The sequence below is a fragment of the Beta vulgaris genome, chromosome 1, assembly GCF_026745355.1.
Source record: "Beta vulgaris subsp. vulgaris cultivar EL10 chromosome 1, EL10.2, whole genome shotgun sequence".
Taxonomy (NCBI): domain Eukaryota; kingdom Viridiplantae; phylum Streptophyta; class Magnoliopsida; order Caryophyllales; family Amaranthaceae; genus Beta; species Beta vulgaris.
This window is the reverse complement of record NC_079202.1, coordinates 17,935,878-17,944,273: the sequence shown is the minus strand read 5'-3', so window position 1 is coordinate 17,944,273 and position 8,396 is coordinate 17,935,878. Positions and strand designations below refer to the sequence as shown.

General features: G+C 34.3%; 1 long non-coding RNA gene across 1 annotated transcript; it reads right to left on the bottom strand.

Moving 5' to 3' along the window:
* Window positions 1-4,608: 4,608 nt before the first annotated feature.
* Window positions 4,609-5,079, bottom strand: LOC125491829 (uncharacterized). The gene is made up of 3 exons (XR_007268452.2): window positions 4,973-5,079; window positions 4,757-4,840; window positions 4,609-4,674 (listed from the first exon to the last, which is right to left on the bottom strand). It is a non-coding gene; the product is annotated as an uncharacterized LOC125491829 (long non-coding RNA).
* Window positions 5,080-8,396: the final 3,317 nt, after the last annotated feature.

Genomic DNA, 8,396 nt, shown 5'->3' with positions numbered 1-8,396 from the left:
ACCAAAGAACCACCGAGAAATCACGGGGCTCCAAGCAGAGTTGAAAACTTAGAAAATGTTGGTTAGGAAAAGGCGAAATTTTAGTGCACTAGAACAGGAAAGAAAAAACTAGAAGATTGGTTAACTTTTCAGCGAAATTTGAGCACTGGAAGGGTAGCTTTTGAACAATGCAAGTTATGGCTATGAAGGTTTTTTCAGAGAAAAAAGAGGAAGAAGAAAGAGAATTCTTTTGAGCAAAGGATAAAAACTCTGAAAAAAACCGCCCATGTATATATGTACGGACAAACGGCTGAGATTAAACGAACTCTCCAACTTCTCCCCAAATTAATGCCAAGTGTCATGGTGAAGTTAAAACCTAGTAAAGTATTGGGCGGGATTTTCGGAAAAGTAATCATTAACTTTTCGAAATTCTTCAACTCCCCACAGCGACACGCGACACCTGTCAAATTTATTCTTTCAAAAAATCAAATACAACAAAAACACTCGCGTCCATCCAATGACATCCTTAGCGGTCAGGACCCCAAATGATGTTGGGGGCTAGTTGTATGGGCATAACCCAAGTATACTGGCTGACCCTCATGAGGAGTCCGCGAGCAAGGACGCGAGCATGATAATGTCATCTACAACTCCATTAAAGTCAGTTCATCTTCGTTATCCGACAGCATTGGCAGACGCCTAATAAGACAAAAACAAAGGAATCTTCCCACCTGTCAAGTGTGTTACAGCCCTACACGTGTCAAACGATTACACGTCTTGTCAGAGGAATAATACTTCTATAAATACCCCAATAGTACTATTCTGCAGGTACATTCTCTCATACTAAAAATAGCTTATCTCTCTCTCTAGTTTCTCTCTCTAAATCCCAGTGGGACCAATACTGACTTGAGCGTCGGAGGGGGTTTCCTCACAACCATCCCGAGGGTAGCTCACGTTTGTGTACTGTGCAGTTATCAAACAAGGACGTTACTCTTTACATCTTTAGCGGACTTTACGGAGGACGTTAACCGTTTCGCAACACATGGAGCCTTCTAAACTCAGCCCTCTTTCTTGACCTTGATGATCTTACAATAACCTTTTGTTAAAGAGGAAAAAGCATCATAAATAGGAAAAATTATTTTTAATAAGTTAACATTTGCGCATTCTTCTTAAAATAAGTCAACTTTTACATTAAGTATGAATAAATTAACCTTGTATCTATTTGTACTATAAATGAGTTAAATCACAATATTATCCTAATAAATTGTGACATGTATCATAATTTCAACGTCATTAACTCGTTTACAGCATAAGTAGATACAAGGTTAAGTTATTCAAATATAATCGAAATATTGACTTATTTTGAGAACATCAATCACAGATTGACTTATTAAAAATAATTTTTCCTTATAAATTATAAATAAAGTTGATTAGGTGGTATTATCCAAAAGTTATTATTGGTTGGACAATAATTGGCTTTACATTTTATGAGTGAAGGCAGCTGTCGAAAATTAGGATCTGATGATCTCATACAGTTCATCGGCCTTAAGATAATTACAAAGACGGAATTAAATAATAGAAACAGAATCACATGAACATTTCGCGTCCTAGAGATTCCAATATGTTTTGATTCAGTACGTATTCAAAGAATCATAAAACAGCCAAATAACAATCTACAATCCTGAGCTACAGTCATATGACAGTTGGGCAAATTAAAGTTTTCCTTCATTGTTATTGGCGAAATCAATTTACAAATGCTTTGCCCAATTCGATTAGAATCTCTATTTGATACTTCCTGATGCGTCCAACATTTTTGGTGGGATTCTCGATATACTTTTATGGTTGATCCCTTCAAAGAGAAGTATCATTTTTCTATGGAGATGAACAATTATGATCGGATTCTCGATATACTCCAATTATTACATTAACTAGTTTTAGGACTTGTACATAATACATGAGTGTATTTTTTGCTTTATAACATAATTAAATTAAGTCAGATAATAAAAATGAGACCAATTGTACAATTTCATAAATTCTAAATGAAATAGTGGTAAAGAGCATACAGTACAAAAAAAAAGCTTAGAACTCAATCTATATGTTTGCAAACACTTCCTTGTAAATTTTATTTGTTGTACTTGTACGCACAACGTGTTCTTTATCAAAGGGAAGGATCTTCAAACCTTCTTTACTCATAACGCTGGACACGACAACATAAAATTGACCATGGTTGAAAACAGGTGTCGGGAGATATAGGCCTACATGAGACAAAGATTGTCTTTGACTTTTATTTATAGTCATAGCAAAACAAACCATTAAAGGAAACTGGCGTCTCTGAAATCTCATAGGAAATTTGATCGAGTTAGACGTAGTGAGTGTCATTCTTGGGATAAATATTTTTTCTCCGACATTACTTCCAGAAATAACAGTAGCTTCAATAACACGATTGTCAAAATGTTTAACAACTAACCTCGTGCCATTACATAATCCAGATGTTTGATCAATATTTCTTAGATGCATAACTTGCGCAGCAATCTTTAATCATATGCTATGATTGGGGAGACTGGAGCATCTTATTGTATTGAGGAATTTAGTGGAGTATATTTCATGTATTCCAAAGTTACCGTCTTCAGTGCTTCACTAGTAGAATAATTGCTTATTGTTGCGGTGGTATTACTGCGGCTTTACTCATATGCAGCAATATATATCACGTAAAAAGAAAAGGGAAAATATAAAATAACCATATTATTGCGGTTTTGGCCGAAAATCGCAGCAATATAGTTTCAACATATTTTTTATTATTATTATTTTATGAAACATATTGTTGCGGTTTCTAGCAAGAACCGCATCAATATATTAATATAATATTTAAAAAAATATTATTTTAATATATTGTTGCGGTTTTGACAAAAACCGCAGCAATAGGTCCTTAAAAAGTACTTAAAAATCTAGGGCTAAAGATCTAGGGTTTCAAGATCTGGGAGCCTCTCAATTTCCTCTCACACCTCTCAATTCAACCTCCCACGCCTCTCACCTCTCTCCTCTCTCACCCTCAACTCTCACGCCTCTCACCTCTCTTCTCTCTCCTCTCTCCTCTCTCACCCTCACCTCTCTCCTCTCACCCCTCACCCACCGGCGCTTCCTCCCCTCTATCTCTCCAGATCTCCTCGTCGCAACACCGATGCTTTAAAACTCGTTCGTTCCTCACTCTCTAAATCTCCGGTTCGTTCGTCGTTCCTCACTCTACAGACCAGTAGGTTTTTCTCACTCCTCTCACCGTTCGACTGACGTTCACTTGTTCACCGTTCGTCGTTCACAGTTTCGAGTGACGCTCCATCTTCATCGTTCGTCGTTCACGAGAAATGAATCTGTTTCTTTTTCTTTTTTTTCGTTTTTTTTCCTCTTTGTTTTTCATTTCCTTTTTTTCATTTTCTTTTTTTTTTTTATTTTCCTTTTTTGTATTTTTTTCGTCGGTTAATCTGTTTGTAGATTTTGTATTAGAATTTTTTTTGATTTTTTTCATATCCGTTTCTTATTTTTTGTGATATATTTTTTGTTTTTATTATATATTTTGTAATAAGTCATGTAGTTGTAAGGTTGTTTTTTTACTTTTGCTTTTTCATTTTACTTTTTGATCTTTTGTGTTATTTATGTAACTAGTTTTTTTTATCTTTATATATTAATGAGATTCATATGATTTCATCTTCAGTTTGTCTGTGAATTTGGTGGATAGTGAATGGGTTAGTTGCATGGTTTCACTAGTGCATAATTGGCCTAAAGTATCACCCCAAAAGTGTTACTTAAAGGTCTAAAAGTGTTGCTTTAGGTCATATGTAACACTTTTATAAGTGAAACATCTGCCCGTGCTACCTATTCTCTAAGGTAACACTTTCCAATGCTAATGTTTCACTTTCTCAAGTGTTACTCAAAATTCTCTAACGTAACACTTTTTTTAAACTAATGTAGCATTTTTGTAGTGTTACTAATAATGTTTTATGTAACGCTTTTTCGTCTATAGTAGCATTTTCTATGTCTTCTCTTGACTTATAGTAACACTTTGTTAAATATTATGTATCATTTCTAATCAACATATGTAACACTCTATTAGGTATTTGACAACACTTCTTATCAGCTAGTTTTATAGTGTAACGCTTCTATTTCACATATCTTATAGTAACATTCTTTAATTTATCGGCATATATACAATGATAATAATAGTAAAACTTATAAACGTAATAATTGAAGAGGAAATAAAATGATATTATTGATATAAATGAGTAGCAATACTCAACGACCATTGTAAAAAATGAGCCGAAGAGTATACTCAATCGAAAACATACTATTGCATCCAATATATAAATAGTTAATCTAAAAATTAAATCATAAAATCGTAACATATATATCTCTCCTTAAATAAACCTAAATCAATCTTAAGGTCATTCTTTCATTATTCTTCAATTCCATTATCCATGTAGGCATGCTTCTCGAAGTATCATGCATGTTTGCTAATCTGCCATTATTTCCATTATTTCACCATGAGGCCCATCACCGTGCGCTCTCTTGTTCTCCGAAGAATATGTTCTGTAGATAGCCATTTTCTTTAGAGAAACTTAGCTTTGCTTGAAGTCGTCTTCTAAGGACGTCTGTCAGGATAAGACCCACCACGTCAAAAACATATTTTGGGGCAAATAATCCCCATACCTGCACGACAGAAGCAAAACTTTAGTTCAACAAAGCCAAGACAAATGCACAGAGAATTACTAAAGAAAGGCCTTGTTGTTACCATCAGATGCCGCCTTTGTATTGTAACACATAATACCATAAAGGCAACTGCACTGGTGATGATGCATCCATACATCAAATATACCTAATCATATGACAATATAAATTGATGAGCAACTTGACAGTAAAAAATTGATCAGCAACTAACAAAAACTGCAGAACTGGTTCCATGATAAGAGAGCACAATATCTGGACATATGCAAGTGGATTCATTTACCTGAGATAATTGCACACTCAAGGAGAGTTTGCTTTACCTTTTCTGATATTTGAATGTCTTTGAGAAACCAAAATGGCAAGACCAAAAATTGGTAGAACGTGCGAGAAGCCAAACGTGTCAATAGCTAGAAGAACTGCTTGTCTTAAAAGCATGAGTGTTAATTATAAAGTTGCAAAGAATAAATGACCCATTTTGCTGTAGGAAAGAAAAACCTGATGTAATCTTAAGTTAGCCTAATGAGGATCATATGTGTGAGATAACCAGAAGCCAAAATGAGTACTTCACCATAACCAGCTCTCTCCCCTGATCCCATCCCCTTGTCTAATGTATCACATTTCTAATAGTTTATTTTCAACAGATTTCAGAGTTGAAAAGGAATACTCACCCTACAAATGCAGCACCATATCGAAGGCCATCAAACGCACACCTACGTGAAGATGCAACAATTTGTTAAACGTTTTCTTACGTAATGGATCTTATATTAGAGCTTATTATTATTCATAAATGAACTGGATTAGGCTCCATAAAGAAAAACATTTTAACAAGCAAAGCAGATCCTTACCAGTGACCACTGCAGAAAAAGAGAGCAATTGCAAGAAGACTCCATTGAGTAGTAGGAAGAGAATAGAAAGAAACATTGCTTGATGTGTCATCTGTAGCAATTGGCGACAAGCTCTGCAATCTCACAACGCAACATGCTGGAAAAAGGATGACCAAAGAAAATTAAAGAAAAGAAAGAGAAAGTATTTATTGTAAGACTAGATTAATGTAGATTATGTATAATCTGATCCAATATATATATAGTTTTAGCGAATCTTTTTCATCCCAGAGATGAATAATCCACCAAATCAATGCAATCTTTAGTTTACCTTATAGCATCAACATACCATTATAGCATTCTGGAATATCAATTCCACATCAAACCCCTTTTATAAAGTCACTGAAATATAATATGAAATTGACTAAACCAATTTATGTATTGAATTAGGATGAAATAACAGGTTAGACTTTGTGAAAGGCAAGAAAGGACATGGCATAAGCACCTGCACCGACAGTTGCTAGAGCAACTACATATCTGAACTGTGCAGACTCGTGTCTTACTTTAGGTCTCTATGATTTGGGTTCTTTGATTAATGAATGATTAACAACTCATAGTTAGAATTACTCCATTCCAGATATTTAGATCACTTTCAAACACCAACACAAAGTACTTAAATCATAAATCAATAACATTTCAACTCAGAGTTTCACTTACAGAACTATGCACCACTACCTTCACGCAATTGAATCATTATCACCTCGTCAACTAGTATTTACTCTTAGAAACAAGAAACAGAACCATGATTAGTACTAACTATTATACTAGTACATTCTTTTCCATTATAAACTATTTATTTTGAATCTTACAAGCTAACTTTAATTAACTCAAGTGCTATTTACACAATACAGTCTAATAACTTAGACAAAGAAGTAAATTACATTTTACTTCCCAACATCTAACTATCATGAAAGTAGTTCCTTAAACTACAAGTTTCATTTATTATATACTGTTAAAAGAGTGGTATTATATTCTAATTATGTGTAAATATATAGTACTCACTAATTCCATAAAAAGGAGCTAACCTAATTCCATTCATTATTCTAATCTAAATTCTTTCACGAGTCCAACCAAGTCATATAATCGAACTTGTTAAACTAAATCAACTTGATTCCTCTACCAACATCATTCTTTACTCAACAATTGACATTCAAAATGTCTCAACAACAGCAATTACAATACCAATTAGATACTAAATCATAAACTGATTCTTTGCAAATAATGCACAATTAATTCAATCAACAACATAATTTCATAAACAGAACTTTCAGTTCAAGAGTAATCAACTTGAGTAATATAGAAAAGAGCAAGGGAAGCTTGGGTTATTACCTTTGCTCACAAGAGCAGCGAAGAACAGATAGAGGGCAGATGGGTATTCAAAGCTTCGGTGAGGCGACTGAGCACCGGGGAACGACTAAGCATCGACATGGAGGCGGAGGTGAGCTATGACGAGGCTTCAAGGCACCAGCGAGGGTGCAGGTGGCGCGAGCAGGCGGCGCGAGAGCACAGCAGGGGAGGGACGACAACAGCACTGCCGTGGCTCGCGAGCAGCACCGCGCGCATAGCAACGAAGAGGAAAGGAAAGGAACGGGAAATCGCCGGCAGCAAGAGAAACTCCGGCGAGGGGTCTGCTTTTTGGAGGATGGGATGCGCGAAGAGAGAAAAATGCAGGGGAATGGAGTTTCACGGGCAAGGGTTTGGGGTTTTGGGGTTTGGAAGACCTGAGAATGAGGGAGAAGTTATTGTTTTTTATTTTTATTTTAAAACTGACATAAAGGAAATTATAAGGGTAGACATATATCCTAGTTTCTTATTTGGCCAAATATGCTCAACCTATTTTAAATAGGGTAATGCTAAATGTAGCCCTTAGGGCTGCATATAAGCATTAAATACCTTTCCTAAACTAGTATAAAGTTGGTTATTTATGACAAAAAGCATGCATTTATCAAGGTCATTAATGCTTGTTTTACAAAATAATTTCCACTTATAGGTTCTTATATGCAGCCCTAAGGGCTGCATTTAGCTTTTCCCTTTTAAATATCTAAAAATCCAAAATATATAATATAAATAACTTCATAAAATTAAACAAATAAATATATTACAAATACGACAAAAATAACTATCCGTACTCCAACTCAAATAAAATAAGAATACTCGAAACGTAATTAACTTAATAGTTACAATTAGGCTTTAGATAAACAGTCTTTAAAAAATAGGGCTATTACAGAAGATTAGTTTAATTTGTTGAAAATATTGCTTCTATAAGAAATAATACAAAGTATATAAGAAATCATAATATTATATTAAAAATTACACTTAAATTATACTCTAATAAATTACTTATCTTAAAGTGTTACTTAAAGAAAAAAGTGTTACTGTTAAATGTTACCAATATGTATGTGTTACCTAAAGGTGTTACCTATTTAAAAGTGTTACATCAAAATGTTACTCAATTAAAAAAGTGTTACTTCAAAATGTTACTTATTGAAAATGTGTTACATTAAGTGTTACGAATTGATTAAGTGTTACGAAGGTGTTACATATATATTCGACAAACTTAAATTTTGAAAAGTGTTACCTCATACATGTTACCTTAGGCCAACTTTGTACTAGTGTTTTAACATTTCAAATTTAAATGCAAAATGCAAAAAAAAAAAAAATTACCTGTACCGGGACCTATTGCTGCGGTTTTGGGCAACAACCGCAGCAATAGGTTCTGTTGTTTTAATAAACTTATTGCTGCGATTTTGTCTAGGAACCGCAGCAATATCTTGGCCTATTGCTGCGGTTTAAAACCGTAGCAATATAATAATTACCTATTGCTGC